The sequence below is a fragment of the Phalacrocorax aristotelis genome, chromosome 3 (assembly GCF_949628215.1).
Source record: "Phalacrocorax aristotelis chromosome 3, bGulAri2.1, whole genome shotgun sequence".
Classification (NCBI taxonomy): domain Eukaryota; kingdom Metazoa; phylum Chordata; class Aves; order Suliformes; family Phalacrocoracidae; genus Phalacrocorax; species Phalacrocorax aristotelis.
The window spans coordinates 104,166,569-104,187,472 of NC_134278.1; the positions used below are offsets into that span (position 1 = coordinate 104,166,569).

At 38.3% G+C, this 20,904-nt stretch overlaps 1 protein-coding gene across 30 annotated transcripts in view; it reads left to right on the plus strand.

Annotated features, from left to right (window-relative positions):
* ESRRG (estrogen related receptor gamma) overlaps positions 1-20,904 on the plus strand; it is a 404,960-nt gene that overhangs the window by 207,873 nt on the left and 176,183 nt on the right. The window lies entirely within an intron of this gene.

Sequence of the window (20,904 nt, forward strand, 5' to 3'; positions counted from 1 at the left end):
GAAACTTTTTTTTTTAAATAAATCAGTGTCTTTGATGCTGTTAAAGACATTAAGAGTGCCTGTTCAAAGAGTTAATTTGTGGGGATTATACGTATCAAAGACAAGAGCTAGCTGATAAAAGAAGCTTTGAAAAAAATCTCAAAATAAATGGCAAAATTTATTTGATTCAGGTTTTTAGTCATAAGGAATTACTGTTGTATGAATACAGTGTAACTAACATTCAGCGTTGCTATTTGATGACTGCTTCATAGCTCAGACACTAGTGTAACATAGCCTGATGCTTGTCTGTGATATACACTGATGGTGTGACTTGGGTTAAGTCATTCCATCTACTTGATCCCTGGATTGTCGGCTATACTTTATTCTTGTCTTGTAACATATCAGCTGAGAGAATACCTTTTTGACTGAAACTGGAATAAGCTGTGGAACAAGCAGTGCACTGGTTTGTGATGAGAGATGGGACCAAATTCATATACATGAACGCTCCTCCACTAGGAGAGATTCAGACTGCTTTTGTTTTTAAGAATTCCAGTGTATTGAGTTATAATAACGAAACCAACTGAAGTAAAAATCCAGCACGCTGATTTCAGTAGAGTGTAGTCTCTTGCACAATATGGCAGCATTTACCTCTAATCAGTTTTAATTCAGCTCCTGTTTGTAGTAACTGCATTTCCAGATGATGGAGGCTTAGGCAGATGCTTACGTGAAGGGTTCGCTTGTATATAAATAATTCTCGCCTGTGTAATAAACTTTTCCCACCTAATTGGTATTTTCACAAGAGAAACTGACATTAGCTCTCCTGTACCTTCTCACCTCTGTAAGGCTTTATTTCTTGACAAGAGATAAGCCATGTTGATAATGTAAGGATGCTGTTGCATGTCTGTTTTTTTGGTTTGTTTTTTGCTGTAAGAATGAGCTCTGGGAAAATTTGCAGATATAAAATCGTTTAGTCAAACTTAGGTGAGAGTCTGCAAGGAAATTCTGAAGGAATTAACTGACTGCATAACAATACATGAAATTCATTGATGATAAATGCAAAGTAATAACCACTGGGATGGAAAAATTTTACTAATTGTCTGCCTAAAAATTTTACTCTTTGTCTAACTGGATTATAAAATGACTATAACAACTCAGGATAGAAACCCAGCCATCCATACTTGACAGTTCCTTGAAGACATCTGCTCAGCACACAGCTTCAGTCAAAAGACAGGTTTAGGTACAGGTTGAAGAAGGGATAAAGAATAATATGGAAAAAAACAGTAGTGCCATTATGCAAGTGGTACTGGTTTATCAAATGGGTGGTACCATCTCACAATCGTTATAGATTTACCAGGAGTTCAGAGTGTAGCAAGAAGAATGATCAGGTGCATGGGAAAGCTCTCAAATGAGGAGAGATTGAAAAGACTGGGATTGCAAACTTTGAGGGGGTGAATAAAAAAGAACATGATAAGACCCTGCCATTCATTATTTTGCATAGAGAAGGCACTTTGGGAACAGCTTTCCTCTTTATCTCATGATACAAGAACAAAGGAACACTCCAGCAAGGTGGCTGGTAAATAATTTTTCACTTGATATGCAATTAGGCGATGGACTACTTTGCTCTGGAAAGTTGCTAAGGAACTTAATGCATTTTAGGAAAAGGACTGGTGATTTATATGAATAAGAATATCCTGTTTTGTTATTATCTATGAAAAAAAAAAAGACTACTAAAAGAGATCTGAAACAATATGCTTTAGGTTTGCACTCTAATTGCGAGGAGACGTTGCAAGGACGCTTTCCTGGGGGATGGGTTATCCCAGATCTGCCTAGTGCAGAGATTTTTTGCATTTTCTGCTGACGCATCAGGTTCTGCTTATAGTTCTAGATGCAACTAGATTTGAGCCCATGTGGCAATTTCTGTGTTCCTGGCTGTTTCATTGTCAGGCTATTTCAGCGGCTGTTGATGCCAGCTCAAATTTACAGCCATATTACATTGTGCAAGCTACTTGTGGCATGAACTGTCCTTTTGTTTGGAACTTCTTCAGCAGTTACAAGACAGTGGGTCATGGTCTATGAGCACGGTTATAGGCACAGTGGTAATACAAACAACAAATAGTAATTGTCCATGTGAACGTTTAGAAAACATCCCAACTACAAAAATAAATTACTATTGGTAGTAGCAGTTATGCATCATATACAGGAATTGTTTATTATTGCAATCGTTACGCTTTCTTCTCTCTATGCAGGAAAGAGGTTACAGCAAGAGAGAAGATTAGTGAGTGAAACATTTCCCCTTGGAAACCAGTGTCCAACTCCACCTTGAGGTCTTTGCTAAAATGATGTTTGTTATTTTTGCCTAAACCCCACCTGGCAGGACTTTGCATTGCAAAAGCATCACAAGACCCACTTTACAATCTCAGCTCAGTATTTGAGTTAGTCAAGGAAAATGAACTACCTTTGGCCTTCAGAGTCTCTCAGGGCTATATCCTTCCCATGATACATGTAGCAGTTAACTGTACTACTACAGCATGCCCTGGAGAGGAGAATGTAGTCCTTACAATATTTGTCCCTTCACTAGGATCTGGTGATTGCTCGATTATAGAAAAGCAGCCTGTAGACTGTGTGTGCGCTCACAACGACATGGATGTACAAGTCTGTGTGTATATACAGACGTTTATATGTATGCTAATATATAGACAAACATGTAGATACATATGAAAATTTTTTGAAGCAGATGACCGCCTCCTGCTGTTGAAAATTCTTCATGGGAACTCAGTGCACCAGTGTGCAGTCCCAAAATAATGCACTGAAAATCTCAGTAATCCTATGAGGTTAATAAAGTTCACTGTTGCTTAAATTAAATCAGTGTAATTCACTGCATCTCTAGCGGAAATTAAATTTGTGTTTAAAACTAAAGAGCAAGCTAGCCACGTTCAGGAGCCTATTTGGGATGCAAAATACATTAGACCTATTGCAAGTTGGTTATTGCTTTTGGTGCCTTGAACTTCTCAGGTGAAAGTACTCAGAGGTATAAGAAGTTACTTGTGGTATTAAACATACCATTTATTATCTGAACTCCTTTTTTTTTTTTTTTTTAAATTATTTCCTCCCAACTCTTCCAAGAAAAAAGGAGGAGAAAAATCGGAGAACATTTTTTCAGTCTGTTCAATCCTTATGGCAAACTAATGGGCTACTAACCATCAAGCCCCCTCCTTCGTCCACATAGTTATCTGTATTGACAGCGTTTGCTGCGCTGCTTTGATTCTTACATATATACGCAAGAGAACCAAATGGGGTTGTTAAAACAGCCCATAAGTAGCAATCAAACTTTCCATCTATCTGACGCAAACCTGTGTTTTTGTTGTTTTCTGCAAACAGTGTAAGAGGTTTCTGCCACGTTCTGGAAAAGGAAAGATCCAATTGGATAAAATATCAGATTATATTTTAATACAATTACCATATTAAAAATATAATAGCATTCTGGTTCTAAGTACTGGCAGATTTTTTTGTTGCAGTGCTCCTCCCTGGTAGATTGCACTAGGAAGTTGGAGATGAAACTACTGTATGCAGACAAATCCATATTGTTTCTGTCTGCGTGCTTGCTGTGAAACTGCTCTACATCTATACAGTTTGAAAGCAGAATCTCATGAAAGTAAAATCAGCATAAAAGTCAGGTTTAGACTTCTATATTCATATTTATGAATTTGAAAAACCTCCACCATGATCTTATCTGGAGCTGTGGTAGGAGTTGACAACAAATGTGCCCTTGAGAAAACTGTGTATGGTAATGCAATGGAACTGTGGATATTCCTTCCTACTACTACTTGCTTGCATTGATCTTGTTACTAATAACAACACTGGTAATCATTATTAGAAGCTTGGGTGCCACAGAAGGTTTCTGATGGTCTGCAAGCATTGCTCAGCCAACTGGCTTTGAGTTTGTAATAACTACTGTGCAATGCATTTACCTTTGTCCTCTGTTCACAATGTGGGGCGACTCTGTTCTCCCAGACTGTTGTGTTTATGGGCTGCTGAAAATCAAGGTAATTAAATTTATTCTTCTAAAGTCCTCAGTTTATTGCACTACTGCTGTTCAAGCCGTACTCGTTTGTATCTATTTCTCAAACACTGAGACCCCACTCTCCCCCACCAGGTTTTTCTGTTGAGACATGATCATTTTAAATAAAACTCAGTCTATTAATAAACTAGAAATTAAAGTTCCTCTTGCCCCTTATTATTGGGATTCTGGTTTTCTGCAGTTTCTAATACTCTGTTGAGGCTTTTGAAGTGGTCAGGTAGAGAAGCCTTGCAGCGTGCTGCAATGTTTAGCAAAATCAGGCAGAAGTTGTTTGTTTGTTTTTTTTTTCTTTTTCTCAGTTACCAATTTGTTACCTGAAAAATGTTTTAATATAAAACTTGGCACAAGAGGCTACTTCAGGACTAATGGGCAGAACATGCCACGAAAGAACATGCTCCATAGCAAGTGTAAATACAGCAGTGTAAAATTAAGAAGAGATGATAAATCTCATTCTGATTCAACCTGGATATATTTTTAAGAGTCATTTAAAAGACATAGCATTGTGGTTTATGGGGTGAGTTCTCCAGTCTTAGGACAGAAACCTGTTAAATTCAGGCCTGATGACTGGAGAGTTTAAAACATACCAAGAGTAAGCAGAGACAGCTTTGGGAGATTATAGAAACAAAGTAGTAGTCAGGGAGGAGGAACATCTTCTATAACACTTTTAACAGTGTTTCTTATAATAATAATTGGGACTCCTAGTGAACAGCTTACGAAACCTTCTTTCCTATGGGAATTTCATTCATTGAAGGTGTTCAACTGATTAAGTAAACTGCCCAGAGTGCCAATTAAAAGGGGTAGACTTTACTTAAATTTTCCATATTTACAGTGCTCAGAAATCAAAGCCAGCCTGATCTGTATGGCCACCTTTGTTACAGAGTCCAAGTGTCTACGTTGTTTAAAGGGCTTGTATCTCATTGTTTAAATAGCCTTTTGATAAGTAACAGTATAATAGTGTGGGTGATTGCCTTCCGATTAGTCTATCAGGATGGCCTTTTAGGCTCTAGCCCTGAGTTTTTCTTTTTGCTTTGTACCCGTATTATTAATAAACAAAGCACATAGGTCTTTGAACTTGCAACCAGCACAAATGCCTGTGTGTTTGTATGCGTGGGGTCACGTGTGTGTGCCTGTGTGTGGCATTTTGGTTTGGGATTTTGTTTCTTCTCAAATGGAAGTGGTTGCTGAGTAGAGTATTAGGTCAAGGTTTTAAAAATTAAGCTTCTGTAATTCAAATTTAATTAAAATTATTGGTCAGGCAGGGAGGAAGCTGTAAAGGTAGAGAGGAAAAAGGACAGAGAGGAATGAATAGAGCAAAGTAAGGGGGGAATTAATATGTGAATAAGACAATAAGAAAAGAAGCGAAGAGGAGGAAGAGCAAGAACTAAGAAAAGGAAGATGAGAGATATTGGGAGGTGATTATCTGCAGAGATTATTTTATTTGCAGAGTTATTAATCCCAGTACTCTGAGTTGTTATGGGTTTAGCAGCATAGTGATGTTTTTGTTGAGAAGGAAGAGCATGGCATAAGTTTTCCAGGATGGGTGCAAGGATTTGTTTTGTTATCCAAATACAAATAAAAAAAAAAATCTGAAGCTTGTGGTGATCAAGGAATTTTTTCTGTTCCTTCTGCTGGGAATAGTCCTTTGGTTCCTTGTTGTAGTTCCCATCTGAACAAGGTCTTGACGGATGTGTTCATGTTGCTGAGAGAGGGGAATAACAGCATCACCCTGATGTTGTCTGCTCAAGTTTTGCTACCAGCTTCAGTAGCAGGCCTGCTGCCCTCCATTTATACCTGCTGGGGAAGATGAATCAGTGTCTGTGGTGGGAAAGGCAGTTGACAGGTGTGTGGGGTTAGTCTGTATGACAGCATTTGACATATCAAAAAAGAACGGAATAGACCTTGTTTCTGATCGGACTCTAAATAAGCTCTGAGTCTGGGAGTAGGTCTGCAAGATCTGCAGAGAATTTTTGGTTGAGTTTTTTCTTACCAGAATATATTTCATCTGACGTGGATTGGCCATTGAAAGTGGAAAGTCCGCCCTTCATAAGTATGGCTTCATTTTTACTGGCTCTTTCAACAATTGAGCATTACAACTGAGTACAAGTTCTTGATTATAAACTAGAAGATATTAACCTAATACATTGGTGCACTAGGAGAGGCACCTTTAAACAGTGACCTATGTTTTTTTAAATCTGTAAAGTATGGGGCACACCTGTAGCATGGTAAGCATAAAATACTGCTACAACAGTACTCACTCCACTTGTCTTGTTCGCTTATGGGACTATATAGGACAGGCACCACGATACATTTCTGTGAAAATATGGTTTGTAATATTAAATGACTCGTATAATCAGGAAATATTGAACGTTATGGAGCATTTAGTATTTGTGTTTGGATTGCTATAGACTTGAATACCTCTGATGCTCAGAAATAAATCTACTGAAGAAAAGAAGAAAAATGCTGGAACCAGTGTTGGTGGCTGGCACTAGGAGTAAATAGAAGTACAAACGTTTGTGTAACTGTTTCTTATAATCCAAAGATATTCTATCAGCCACTTATTTATAAACATGCTTCTTTCTCTTTGATAAAAGTACTTTTTCTTAAAGGATCAATTAATTGTCCAGTAAAATATATTAGAGATTAGGTTTTGTAACTATACAGATTTATAAGCCTCTTTGGCTTATACACCAAAATTTTGGTGTAGAGAGCCATTAGCAGTTATTTTTTATTCTTAGCAGTGCTTTGACAATTGATCTTCAGAAGAATTTTACTTAGGAATCAAGATTATTTTTGAACACAAGAGGGGATGTATACCTGCCAACATTTCTTCTCTCTGAAAAAAGATGTGTAGGACATGCATAAAGATACCCCTTCTGCCTTGCAGTGGAGAGCCTTCTGGAAGGGTGGGAGGCTGGAAAACTGGCAGTTAATTTTCCTCCAGAAAAAGAAAAGGAGGTTTTGAAAGTGACTTGCTTGCATGTGGTGTTGCTTTTCTTCCTTTTTTTTCTTTTTTTTTTTTCCCCCTCTTCCCCCCCCCCCCTTTTTTTTTTTTTGTTTTTCTTTTCTCCCCCCAACTTGAGATGGTTCTGTGGAATAATAGGCCTGGCCAGTTTGGGATCTGAACACAATCTCACTCACTCTCATGTTGTTTGGCACTTGAACAGGAGTGACAGGCTTTGGTTCCTTTATCAAATAATTCAGTGTATCTATTTTTGTAAGCCGTGTCATTGGCTGAAAAATGCAGGTCCCTCTACAATTATGGGGCATGACCAGGAGGAATACAGGCAGCCGGGCTTCTCCTGGACTCCTACCAGTTAATTGAAATTCTACTCCAGCCAGTTGAGATGGGAAGTGATATGAAGATGTGGAAAAACCTGAGTTGAATTGATTTTTCCTTCTCTCCTCCCCCTACCCCCAACCCCCTGTTTTTGTTTGGGTTTGTTTTGTTTAAAGAGAAAAGAAGATGGCAATTATTCGTGTTTATTAATGGAGCTGGATACAAGTGCTGAGGAACAGACCACAAGAAAGTGGGGACTCAAATCTATCGCTGGTTCGGGTTTTTTTTTATTTTCTAAATGAAGAGAGAGAAAAAATTTTGCATACTTTCACCACATTGACATATCTGTAGCCCAGTTTCCTAAGTTTAACCAGGGAAGGTATACATAAAATCTATAAACATTAGTATTGTGGCATTATACAATAAATTTTTGGTATATCTGCCCACCAATTTTTGCCTGCCACAACTTTTGTTTGCCCCTAAGAATTTTCAGAGGTAAACACTGATCCTACTTGACTTTTTAATTCTTTTTTCTTGGTGAACAAATGTTGCGTATTCTTCCCCTCTCAAGGTTTTTTCCCTCAGTTTATGGGCTGATGCATTATTAAGGCCAAAGAAATGCTTCGGGCTTTCCTAGAGCAGCAAAACTTTTATTCTGCACCCTTCCACCGTGTAAGCATTTGCCATCAGAGGTGCCTGTTACTAAAAACACTCATTTGGATTACCACCAGTTCAAAAGAAATTTTCTTCTTCTGACTTTGCAAGAACAGAAGTATGCATTTGTTCCAAATTTAGGACTTTGAAACCCGTGCTAGACTTGAGCAGATTTAAAAGAAGTGAGAAGAGAGTTAAAATGTACTGTATCCACATACATCATACATATTCTCTCTATGTTTTCACAAATACCCTTGTAAACAAACATTGTAATTTTCCTAAATATGTAAGCTCCCAAGATATGCCCACCCTTGTGCACCAGCTAAGGGTGTGGTAGCACTGAAAAGCGTATGGGAAAAAAAACTTCTCCTTTTTCTCAAGGAGGAATATGGTATGAGGCACTTGGGAAAAGTTACTGTGAAATTTTATTCAGCACTGGGTTTGGTGGTTGTCGATTTTTGTGTTGTGGGTGGGGTTTTTCTGTGTGTGTTTTTTTGTTTTTTGTTTTTTTAAAAAAAACCTGCTGCTGCTATAAAGTTGATCCCAGGAAGTGATGGGCAACCTTTGCTTCCACAAACATTAATGAAAGATTAGGGTCATTAATACCCCTTTGGACCGGGCCTTTGTATGAAAATTCTCAGTTATAAACACATGTACCATCATAGGCTTAATCTAGAATGAATTATTTTCCAGCACAATTAGGTAAATCTCCAAGTTATCAGCTCACCTGACTGATTAAGCTCATTGAAATACCCTTGTGCACTAACTGGGAAATAGTTTGACTTTGCTAATGTTGAAAAATAAGCATGAAATGGTATAAGCAATAAATAAATATGCCTTAGGCTTTGGCCACAATTTAAGGAGGAAAAATCTTCGGGAAAAGGCTGGAAGCATGATATTAACTGGGTTTGGTTTGATATTTGGACAAAGAAATCACTGCTCTGAGCTGAGCAGAGAGATAAGCGCCTTGACTTGCAATAGATTAAGAGCCCTGCATTGGTTAGAACAAACCATGTTTGAGACTCTCCCCAAGTGCCGCCACGTTTAGATTTAAGATTAACTGCAGCAGAATGGTGGAGCGGCTGTTTGTTTTATGAAACAATCACTAATGACATTAAACAGACGGTGCCCCTTCCAACACGATTGTTCATTTGCGATAAACTGAGAGAAGCCCACAAGAGATTGGAAAAGAAAACTCATAAGTGCTTCATTTTCAGGCTCTTACAATGTCCTATTGGAGGTGACAATTAGTGAAAGAGAAGAAGAATCTAACTCCTAACACATTTAGATTTTTTTTTCCCAAATTATTTGTAAATATTAGCTTTACTCTATCTTTATACCAAGGAGCTGCATGGTAATAATGTAATGACAAGGTTTTCTGTGCGGATTTTTTCCAACTCTCTCCCTCCCCTCGCTCCTGTCTGTGTGAAGCCCACACTAAGCATTAACAGTATTAAAAAGAGTGTTATCTATTAGTTCAATTAGACATCAGACATTTACTTTTCAATGTATTTGAAGACTGATTTGATTTGGGTCCAATAATTTAAAAATAAGAGAGCAGAGCTGTGTACAGAGCTGTGTACAGCTATCTGTAGCTCTGAAGTCTTAATTGCAAATTCAGATAAGGATTAGAAGGGGCTGTATCTCTGTAGACCAAAGGTATTTGCTAATACCTGAGATATAAAAGTGGTTAAATTCAATATTTACTAATTTAGGATTTCCACTTTGGATTTTGATTAAGCTTTTTGGTTGAAAACCCCACATTATTAAGCTGTGATGAGGGAAAAACCAACCCTTTCATAAGCCTCACTGTAACGCTTTATTTCAAATAATTTATTTTGGACCTCCTAAAAGCTGCTGCAGTACTGCATTTAGAGAAAGAGAAAACCAATAAAACAAACAAAAACATTGTCAAAGGCCTGTTGTAGCATTAAGCTTTTGTTTTGTACACAGAGAAATATATTAATAAAAAGTGTTTTTAAGTGCTTATTACCGAGATGGTTTGTTTTGAAACAGAGGCTTTTTCACAGCAGTTTTCACACTTCATTGTGTACTATGAAAGACACACTAAGTAGAGGTTGTCAGGTTCCCATCTGAAGTAGACTACTGCTGGGGAATGGAGCCATTTATGATGCCACTCAAGCAGGACTAATCTAGAGTAGATCTCTTATAAATAACCAGCCAACAAAAATACTAAATCATTCCCCGTTTCTGATTGAAGCGGGCAGAATTGCTGTTTTAAAGAGCAGGAGATGCTCCTTATGAAGACATACCGAAAGAATTAGAGAATCCGCTGCATATAGTTGCACATCAAAACTCAGCCTTTCTGGAGGAATCAAAGCATCGGTTTCATGTAGGGTAGATTTTTGAGAGCTATGCTTTGTTTTTCAGCACCTATCTATCTGTTTCATAGATAGGTTCTCTGCGGTTTTGTTTTTGTGTTATCGAGACTGGCTGTTGTAAATCTCCTGTTGTAAAACTTCACACTCTATGTTCTAACTTTCTGTAAGTGGTCTCCCCATGCAGTGTAAACACTGATTTACGAACCCTGCCTTCTCCGGCCAGGTCTCCTGAGATTGCACCCTCCTAGCAAGGGCTAGGCTAAAATTGCCTCTTGTGCTTTAAGATGTGTTTTGGCAACATGGTGCTCAGTCTTCCAGACCTTATTTACATGACTAGTCCCTCTTATGAATAATTGAACCTCTGTGTATTGCTTATGGAAAAGAAAAAAAAAAGCAAAACGACTTCAAAGTCATGTCCTCCCATTAGAAAATAGGTTCCTGCTTAAAAGGAAGGATATTCATAATTTTTTGAAGCTGGAGTGGCCTTTCGCTGTTTATGCTTAGGCATCAGAGTATGTAATTTTTAAGATAATAATTCTGCATTATTGACGTGAAGGACTGGGAGGGTGAGTCGGAGAATACTTTTGGCTCTAAGGATATACTCTGCAATTTGCTGATTAACTTGCCTCTTGTTTTGAAAAGTAACTATTGCTTTAGGGTTTCATGATTCATGAAACGTGAAATGTACTTACCTATTCCATGCTGTGAGTCTCACTGGTACCGAGAGTGGTGACGCCAGGCATCAGTAATGGCGCACCTTTGCGATGCAAATATCTACCCACCTTATTCCTTCTTTTCTCTTTTGGAGGTAAAGTCCGTGGCAAAAATTAATTTTAGGATGAATAACTACCCCTCGTGTCGTAAGGAGTAAGAGATATGCAGTGTTTACCTAGTTTTAAGGCTAGAGAAGCTTTCTTGACTTTACTTTTGTTTCCATCATCTTGGGTTTTTTTTTCTCCATTTACCAATTGGTTATTAATGTAGTCCCTTTTATTAAAGACCCAGGACAGAGATCAAATAATTAGTTGCAGAAAATCTGAATGGTGAATGTGAAGAAAATGCAAGAAACAGCTCTAGTATTTCCTGCAGTAACATTTAGTAGCTAATTCTTAGTATCTGGCTGTACTAGATTAAGTGTCTGAATTTGTTCCACGAAGATGGTCTAAAAATTCTGTAAAAATTATTATGTGGGTGATACATACACATTTTCTAGGACTTCAGATGTTTTCTTGAAGTTGCTAGTGCCTAAGCAGTTGTGCGTAACTGTGGTTTAGATATTTCCTAATGCATTTCCAAGCCATGTTGGTTATTGTTCCAGGCAGGTCAATAATAAAGGGAAACGAATAAAAATGACCTTGCTGGAATCATTGTTTGATAAAGGTCCTTTCTTATTTCATTAGTCTCTAGATTAGTTTTGTGCTGGTATGAGTCCATTCTAACTCTACTGAAGTAAATCCTTTCGAGTCCAGATTTAGTGATGTAACTAGTAATAAAATTTGGCCCAGTGCAGTTATAAGTACCCATTAAATAAAAACTGTGGATTAGGAACCAGTAAATTCTGATACCTATATTGAGATGGCATCTGGATCACTTTGCATACAGTATTGTCTAATGTGGAGAATGACAGGAAAATAATGTTGAGGCAGTGGCTGAGATGACAGGACAATCAGTATTTTGAGATGGTGGACAACACCTCGGGAAAAACATAGGCATGGGGTCAAGTAGGAGACACAATTCATACCATGTGTCCTTCAAAATACTTGGAATCTACAGTTTCATGTATCCAGCAGTTTTGTGATAAACTTACTTTTTAAGAATACTTATGACTCAGGGCAAAGAGGAACGCTAAAACCAGCATAGTTTCTGAGCTACGTAAGGGCCCCGAGCAATTACTGCAAGACAGCCAAGTGTGACATACAGGGTGATATTAGGGGTAGCGGTCATTGCTGAGCTGCTGAGGGCTAGACAAGGAAAATTTATTATGCATGGACAAGTGATAGAAACTTGAATTTTTATGCAATTTTTTTTTTTTTTTTTTTTTTTTTTTTGCCTATGGGCTTAACTTTTGTATAGAACTTCTAGGACAAAACAGAAATGAGTTGCTCAAAGTAATTCTTTAAAACATAGCCCATCAAAGGTTCCTGTCTTTATTCTATTTTTAAACGTTTCAACTTTTTCAGGTACTCTGCACAGGTCTTATCTGTCTGTGTATTTCTATGCCTGTTGGCCCACTGCAGTTTTATTGCATACAAAATGTCTTAGCATCCATGGCTCTGTCTCCTGTTTACGCTTTTAGCATAGGAATAAGCAAGAATTTGTCTGTCTCCATGGCCATAATATGCTTCCTTTTGTGTCGGGTGGCATCACAGATACTGTTTGTGTCTGTCTGTTACTTGTCTCTCAACATCGTCAGTAAGACACAACTGAGTGTCATTGGTGTGATAACACTTCATATAATATGCTGAATTGGAATTATAATCCATCATAGCATGGTTTGTATTTTACCTGTTAGTTTGCAATGTCTCTTATGACTGCTTGAAAGAAACGGAGAAATATGCAAAGGCCAGTTTTTTGAACGGCACAAAAAATAGAAATACAAAAGGTAGAATGCTTGTGTTAAGGTCATATTTAAAAAGAAAGGGAAAACAAAACAAACAAAAAACCCCAAGCCACACAAACCCCTTTGAAGTTAGGGAATAATCTTTTGACATCAGAAAACTCCAGTGAGGGTTGGATGAACAGTGTGTAGGCTTTTGACCTTTTCAGTGTAGTCAAATACTGAACGTCTAGTACTTGCATTGACTATCTCGGATCCATGGCCAAAAAGTCTTTAAAAGTTCCAGATCGGAAGGTGGAAACTCATTATATTCCATACTGACTCAGGACAGAAATTCGAGTTATTTTCTCTAATTGTGTGTATCTTGCCTTTGTAGTGGAAGTAACTTGAGTCCAGCTTTCAGATTTGAGCCTAGCTATTAACCTGGCCTTAAAGCTGTATCGTATCACTCTGATAAGTTGCTAATATCCTAAGAGCTGCTGGAGTTTGGTATCTTTGAAAAGCTGATGCATCGCTTCTGAAATGAAGCCATACAATTCATGAAGACTTTGCTGTCTGTGGTGTGTACAGGGACACATGTTTCATTTTTCATTTAAAATATGTACTGAAATTACCCCACCAGAATATTTGTATTTGATATGTTTCTCCAGATAACAGTTATTCTGAATTAATCAGAGTGCATTTATCAATTTTTCACGATGTTAGCAACAATCCATTAGTTGGTGTTCGGTATTTAAGTTTCTCTTGCCAAAGTTTCAATCTCCAAGGCTGAGAAGAAATCTGTTTCTCTGAATGGCCATGAAAGAGACTGGTAAGCGTTTAGAAAAGGTATACAGTGTTAGCAGTTCTAACTAAAAGGTTAGCAGTTCTAACAAAGTTTTTATCTTCTTGAGATTTTTTCTGGGAAAAGGCTGAATTGTTTTCTAAATGGTTGTTTTCAATGCTTATAGAGAAAAGGTAGTTTAAGGTGCAGAACCTTTCTAAAATACTTGCTCTGCATTTGCCTGTTATTGAGAGTACCACTTTCAGTAGCTGTATCTTTTCTGGGCTAAGTGAAACTGATTAAAATGCCTTAGTGGTATAAGATCCCATGATAAGCCCTTCTAACTTAGCGCCTTCATGTGGTACCCCAGTATCTCTCATTTGCTGATGTTTGTAGCCAATAATTCTACATTAGCTTGCCAGGCACATAGGTAACGCACATGTTAAGCATCCTTTGGCTTCTGCATTTGTCAGTGGCATTGCTTTACCTTGAACTACTGCACAGAGCTATAGGTAAACAGGGAAGAATGTGGTGAGAAGGTACACAGAAGAGGGATTTGTACGAGGAAAAGTTGCGTCTGCTTTGTTCAATGAACAAAAGAAAATAACACTTTGAAAGGCTGCAAGCATTAGCGTGTTATTATCCCATCCGACTTTCTGCAGGCAAAAAAAAGGAAGTTTAAAGGGCAAAGAGAACTTTTCAGAGAGACAGAAATCCTCTCTCTACTATCTACGTATTTAGCATAGATGATGTGGTTTGTGTGCTACAAGTACCATCGCTATTTTGTCTGTCTGGTGCGTGATGCGTTTGCCAGATTAGAAGCATTAGTGCCCTCTATTGTTCATCAGAGAACTGCAAATATTTTTACAGATTATGTTCCTTATTATCGCTCTCGGTATCAAACAGACCTTAACAAAGCACATGCAGATTATAAAGGCATATTTCTTTAAGCTAAACTGCTTCATCACGAAGAGTACGTACGTTTTTTCACTGTATCAACATTCTGCTACAATTTTTTTTCCTGTATGAAATGCAATAAAATAAATTCTAACCCCCATTAGGGGAAAATGCCTTGAAACACCATAGAAATAGATATTCTTTTTGCTCGCATACTTGCTGACAAGTTCACTTCTTTTTTCTGGGAGTAATTTTTTAGTAGTGAAGATATTTTAAATCAAACCATTCTCAAGTGTCTGAAAGGAAAGTGTTTGGAAATAAATATTTGATCCTTTGCTTCTTTTTTTTTTTTCCTCTCAAATTAATGTTTTAGTTTGATAAATCAGACGTCTGTTATTTTGATAGGCTAGCAGAAATATAAGGGAGTGCAACTTTTCAGAAGAACAATAGTAAAATAACATGGCCAAGCTGTGTTGTGTTTTTTTTTTTGTACTACATTAAAGTGAACTGCAAGAATGACAACTTCATTCAAGCAGATCATTTGGAATTACATTAAACAGCTGCTATTAAACAGCTGACAACAAAGGAGACCATTTTGATCTCGACAGCAGAGAGATTCTAGCAGCATGCTCCCTCAGTGATGTTATGAAGAACACATTGTGCTCTTGTATACCAACACACAGTGTACTCCCCACTGTGCTTGTTGCCAAACACCGTTTTTTTCAAATCACTTTGTATTCAGTCAGGGATCCGGGAAGTCCAAATCCAGCCAGACAAATGCAGAACAGCTTAGTTGAAGCGGCTTTAACAGGTGCCATCAGCACAGACTTGTCGAACCAGAGAGACAACACAAACAACTATGGAGTGGTGGTCAACAGGGTGTGGACTTGCCCCTTTGCATGCGATGGCACTGGGTACTAAACAGCTTTTTTGCCACAGAGACTGGTGAATGGCACTTTGGTAAAGGGGAAGGGATGTGACAAGGAAAATACGTGGTAGCTCCTTACAGACAGAGTCTGCTAGACTTTTATGTTCACATTAATTTGTTCTTCTCAGTCATTCCAGATGCCGAGTGGACCAGAATAAAATGAGCCTACCTGTAAAGGGATAAATGGAATGAACGTAGGATTGATTTAGGAGGGTGCTTCTGCTGCTTGAGAGAGTTGACTGAAGGATGAGGAATAAAATAAGAGTAGAGATAATTGGGTGGGTCATTGTCTTGTGCTGTCCTTGTCTTTCAGGGTATGAGAGGCATCCCTTCATTATATCATTGTAATCTGCCGTTGCTCGTAACATGCCATGTGTGTTGCCCGCTAAGTTAGTGTTAGCTGTTCCCAATGTGTAGTTATCCTGTGTTTTTTCTGCCTTTTCAGCCATAACCTTGACCCACTCCATGTTGTTGACCTTCTGTAGGCTTTTTTTTCCAGGTGGTGTAACAAAGACAAAAAATAAATTGCAGTTTTTAAAGCAATTGAATATTCTACTATTTTCATTAACTGAGGACTTTGAGCAGTGGTCTCTGAATAACATGAAGGGATATAGTTGATCAGAGGGCTAGAATATATTTTATTGCCTTCTAGCAAAAGAGGGAAATTCCAGCAAATGGTTTGTCTACACATTCAGATTTGAATTTCAAATTGCAACATAGTATTTACTACGTTGGAGAAATATGAAACTTTACTTCCCTGAGAAATTTTGCAAGGCGATAAACCAAACTTTTATGTAAGGCCTTTAGCTTTAGTTTTATATTTGTATTTACATGAATAGGCCCTCTAACTTCCACAGAAATTATGTGAAAAAAAGATGAGAAAAGTTGTTGGATGGGGCTCTGCCAGTCACAGAACCATTTTTTTAAAGAATGCATAATATTGGTAAGGAAAAAAGTTTAAACTGTGCATTAGATGATGCTTATCTGGGCCAGAAACTGGAGACTGTTTTACTGTAAGAAAAATACTAGCTTTATTATTGTTGTTGCACTAATGATGGGTAAAAATAGGAAGGTGTCTTGGACAGAAGTGTTAGAAACCTAGGATTGTAAGGGATGTCTGTCCTTAGTCCTTTGCCACATGGAATAAACAGTAGTGAATAGGGTTGATGTTGGACGCGTGCAATTCCAGTGCAGTAGTAGTAGTTTGAGTTTGAGCTTAAATGGGACTGTAGTGATTATCAAGCTTCACTGTATATCATGAGTGAAAAAACCTTTGGGAACTTCTATATTTGGCTCTATGCAAAACCAATTCAAACTACATCATATATCTCAAAAAGCACTAGTGCAACAAAAAACATTAAGTGGTCCAAAATCTACTACCACCCATAGTGATCTCAACGGTCAGTTCTCGCTCTTGTTTTGTTTTATCTCTAAACTGCATTTGTCTAAAGAGCTGTCTGGCCTGAAAACTGTGTCATATGTGCATTTTGTGAGTTTTCATCAAGTCAGCTCTCCGTCTTTGCTAAGCTAGCTTCTTACGATAGCGCAGTTATTCCTAGTACTCTGCAGTTTATGGTGAAGTGACATTTCATTGTACTAGAAATGCCGGAATAAAAAGTATTTTCAAAGAAGAAAACAAAACAAAACATACCCCCAAGCTCCCTCTGTCTCCAAGTCTAAAGCAAGAGCTGCAATTGGACTTGAGCATTTAATGCTGCAATTGTTTTTAATTGTCTGTATTGTGCTGAAGTATTGTATGTATGGGGAAGTTTCTCTCGGGTGGAACAGTGAATTAACCAGTTTTCCAGGATATGAATGTGGCTTGCTGTTCATTGTATGCTTGTGGAATTGAGTGTTGTCCTTAAAAACAATGGGTCTTGACTGGTAGAGGCACACAGGGCTCTTGCGCTCAGCCTTAGGCTGTGCCTCTTCCCTGCTCGGGACAGCGAAGGGGATGGGTGGAGTTTTGCTCTCAGTCTTTGCAGGAAGATGGCTATATGTTCCTGATTTAGTTTTAACTTCTGTTCTGCTGAGTCCAAGACATTTCTTTTTCTGCGCTGGATTACATTTGGTGAAACACAAGTCCATGTTGATGTGAAAAGAAGGCACTTACTGAAGTCAAGCATTAGGCATTCACATTTATGGAGGTCTGTGAGCATGTTATGTCCAGCATCTTGCAATGGCTTGTACACTTATTTTTTGCCTGTAAGTAAAAATGCTGTAGAGATGACCTAAAAACTCAGGTAATGAGAAATAAAAGGAAGAAAAACCTAGAAAGAGATCAGAGTGAGTCTGAAAACGCCTGGCTTTAAAGCAGCCTTGTTTCTTTATGTGCCCTTGTATTGGCTTAAAGTAATTTGTCTTTAACTGATACACATTCTTCTCAACATATAGCTTAGTGTTAAGGAGCTGACACTCAATGGCAAGCCACAAGAAGGCTGAAAAGGCAATATCATGAATAGTGAACTCTCTCTTGGTTTCCTTGACACCTGCATAGTGTATACTGCCAACTATGATAAATGGAGCAGAAACATAGACACTTACTAAAAAGATGGAGCAGAAGCTAAAGGCTGGAGCGAGAGACATAGAAAGATGTATGCTTGATCTCACTTGGAAAGAGAAACAAATGGGTAGGGGAGCAAGTGAAGTTGAATGACATCTTGAAGACAGGAAAGGACTGAGGCTGAAGTGGCAGGAGGCCAGCAAGAAGAGCAGATGGGAGGTGGGACAAGTTTATTACCAAAGAGGCCATTGGATAGTAACAGTGCACATACTGCTAGAGAAACAGATGAGGTGAGCTGATAATTTTTCTGAATTCTATCTGAACATGTCTTCTATTCAGATTCCTCATTTCTTGAAGTTGGTATACTTTCTGGGAAACTTCCCTGGCAGATGGAAGAAAATTGTGCCATGTGATGCTCTCAGAAAAGCGATCATCAGAAAGACAGCAGAGCGGGATGGGGGAACGGAGCTGCGTTCCATAATATTTTCTTAAATGGGAAATACTGTGTTCATAATTCTAAACTGTTGCCCACGGAGGAGCAAGGTAACGTTAGAGAAGCATATTTTGATAAAGCTGTTGACAGGTGAGCGAGTCTGACCTGATGCTGGAGGGGAAAAAAAAGAGAGCTGACCTTGTAAATGCCCCAAAGAGCAGAAGAAATGATGTTTTGCCTTCAGGGCTCATTAATTAGTTGAATTTCTCATCTAATCCTTCTGGGTCAGCTGCGTTGCTTACTCTGCTCCAGAAGGGGCAGGCTTGTAGAAACCATCACGATAGGTATCTTCAAGATGCAACACACAAGCGTAAACTACTTATGCAGTCAGCAAAGTGTAGTGTACAACTTCTGTCCTCGCATGTTTACGACAGGGCAGAGTTAAGGCATTGTTTTCGTTTGGGTAATGATTTAAGCCTGTTAGATGACGTGACTTGAGATGCAAGCAGACCTCGGACCAATCTCTGGAAAATGTTTTCCTTTGCTACTTTTCTTCTTGACTGTCCAGCTAGGGTAGCTCTCTCTCTTCCATCTGCACTAGTTGGGTTTTTTTTAATAAATCAACAGACAGAAGTAGCTCCAACAGTGCAGTAGTATGTGATGTCTCATTTATAACAGTACAGTCTGGAAAAATGTTTTAAAATATTGACAGGTTAGTAGAAATTTTTTTTCTATGTTTTTTTTAATCATAGCAAGTTTAAGGACTAAATTTTGCTCTGCAGTGCACCATATGCACACACCTTGTATGAAGTTTGTTCATGTGCCTGCACAGTTGATGGTAAAAGTGATCTGTCACCTTGACAGCATTTGAGGGATCTGCAGTGCTTTAGGAGGTATGATACCAGGACAATTGGTAGTTTCATACCTCCTCAGCAATAAAGCCATTTTCAGTGCTAAGGATAATAAAAGTTGGCTGTTCTCTCACTAGCACTTGAAGAGGCAGAAAGTACCCTAACCTCTTGATCCAACTCATGCAAAGGCAGCAACAACAGACAGCAGCTTTTGAAGAATCAGTACTAGTAAAATTAAAAACAACAGGCTGCTTTAAGGAGCTTCATGTTTCCTTTGAATCCACGTAACTGTTCTGCATTCCTCACTGTCTCTGTGCTTAACTGCCTTGTTTTTTGGCAATAATAATATCATTTTATGTTAACGTGATGATATTCATGCCTGTAAATCTTCAAAACTGTGTGAGTGAGAAAAAGATAGAGAATCACTGCTCATTGTAACCACCTCTGGGGAGAAATTCAGCATTTGTTCAACAGCAAAGAATAACCTTACCTGGAAGTTCAGGACAATTAAAGTATAAACTAGCATTGTAAAATTCAGTATGCTATGTAAAACGTATATTGTGCTTTAGGATATAAGTAGGACAAAAAGACAGATACCCTCCCACCCCCTCTCCATGCTTGCTACCCCAGATTACTTCCAGATTGTGTGCATAGCGCTTATTTTGTTGTCCTGAACATTTGAGAGCGAGGAAGATGGCCAAGAAAACAGATACAATGTGTACATATATATGTGTGTGTATATATATATACACACACACACGTATATAACGGAAAGCCAGGCTAAAGCCAAAGTATCTATAGAACTGTGTCACTGTATTTTTTTTTTTCTTGCTGTTTAAAGCCCTAGCCTGTTTTATAACTGGCTTAACTCCTGTCATAACACAAGTTTGATCTGGAGGTTTCAGCTTGTGCAGGTTTTTTTTTTTGTATGTGTGTAATTTCTAACTTTTAAATGAGACGATATTAATTTTGAAGGAATTAGCTGGAAATTTCCTCATACTGCAATGAAATGGCACGAGTTAGCCAGACTATCTGCTAAAGGTTTTCTAATGAAAACTAGGGTGATATGAAATTTGCCTGATAAAAGGATTTCTAGATCTCATCTGCTGTATTAAATACCGGCCTAAAAGGGACAGTGGGAGTCACAAATGGTTGACTAGATATTATCCACTTTTACGTTCCAGGGACGCTCCTTTACTTCTCTGTTATGGTCCAAACAAAGCCTGAAAATCATGATGGTTGGGACTATTTTCTTCCTTGAGGCTGGCAAGCTCCTTAAAAGTCTCGATAGCTTTAAAATTTATTTTATTTTATTTTTATTATTTTAACGGGTTCCTTTTCGGATGCCATGTGAGGGTTTCAGGTTTTGGTGTGGACAGGTGTTTGTGTGACTGCATTCCCCACAGGGCTTGGAGGAGGGGGGGGACACCGGGAGGTGTTGAGTGCTGAATGTTAAGCTCGTTCCTTTGTATGGCTTAGAAATCTCTGTTGTCCAGAATTGTACAGATAAGGCAGACCCATTTGCTTCATTGTCAGGCAATGTAGCTGAATAGAAATGCAAATGTGACATAAGGGGACTGCGCTGGGGAGGCGTTTGCTGTTACCTACTATAACAGTGCTCCTGGCTGTTGGAAAATTCCTG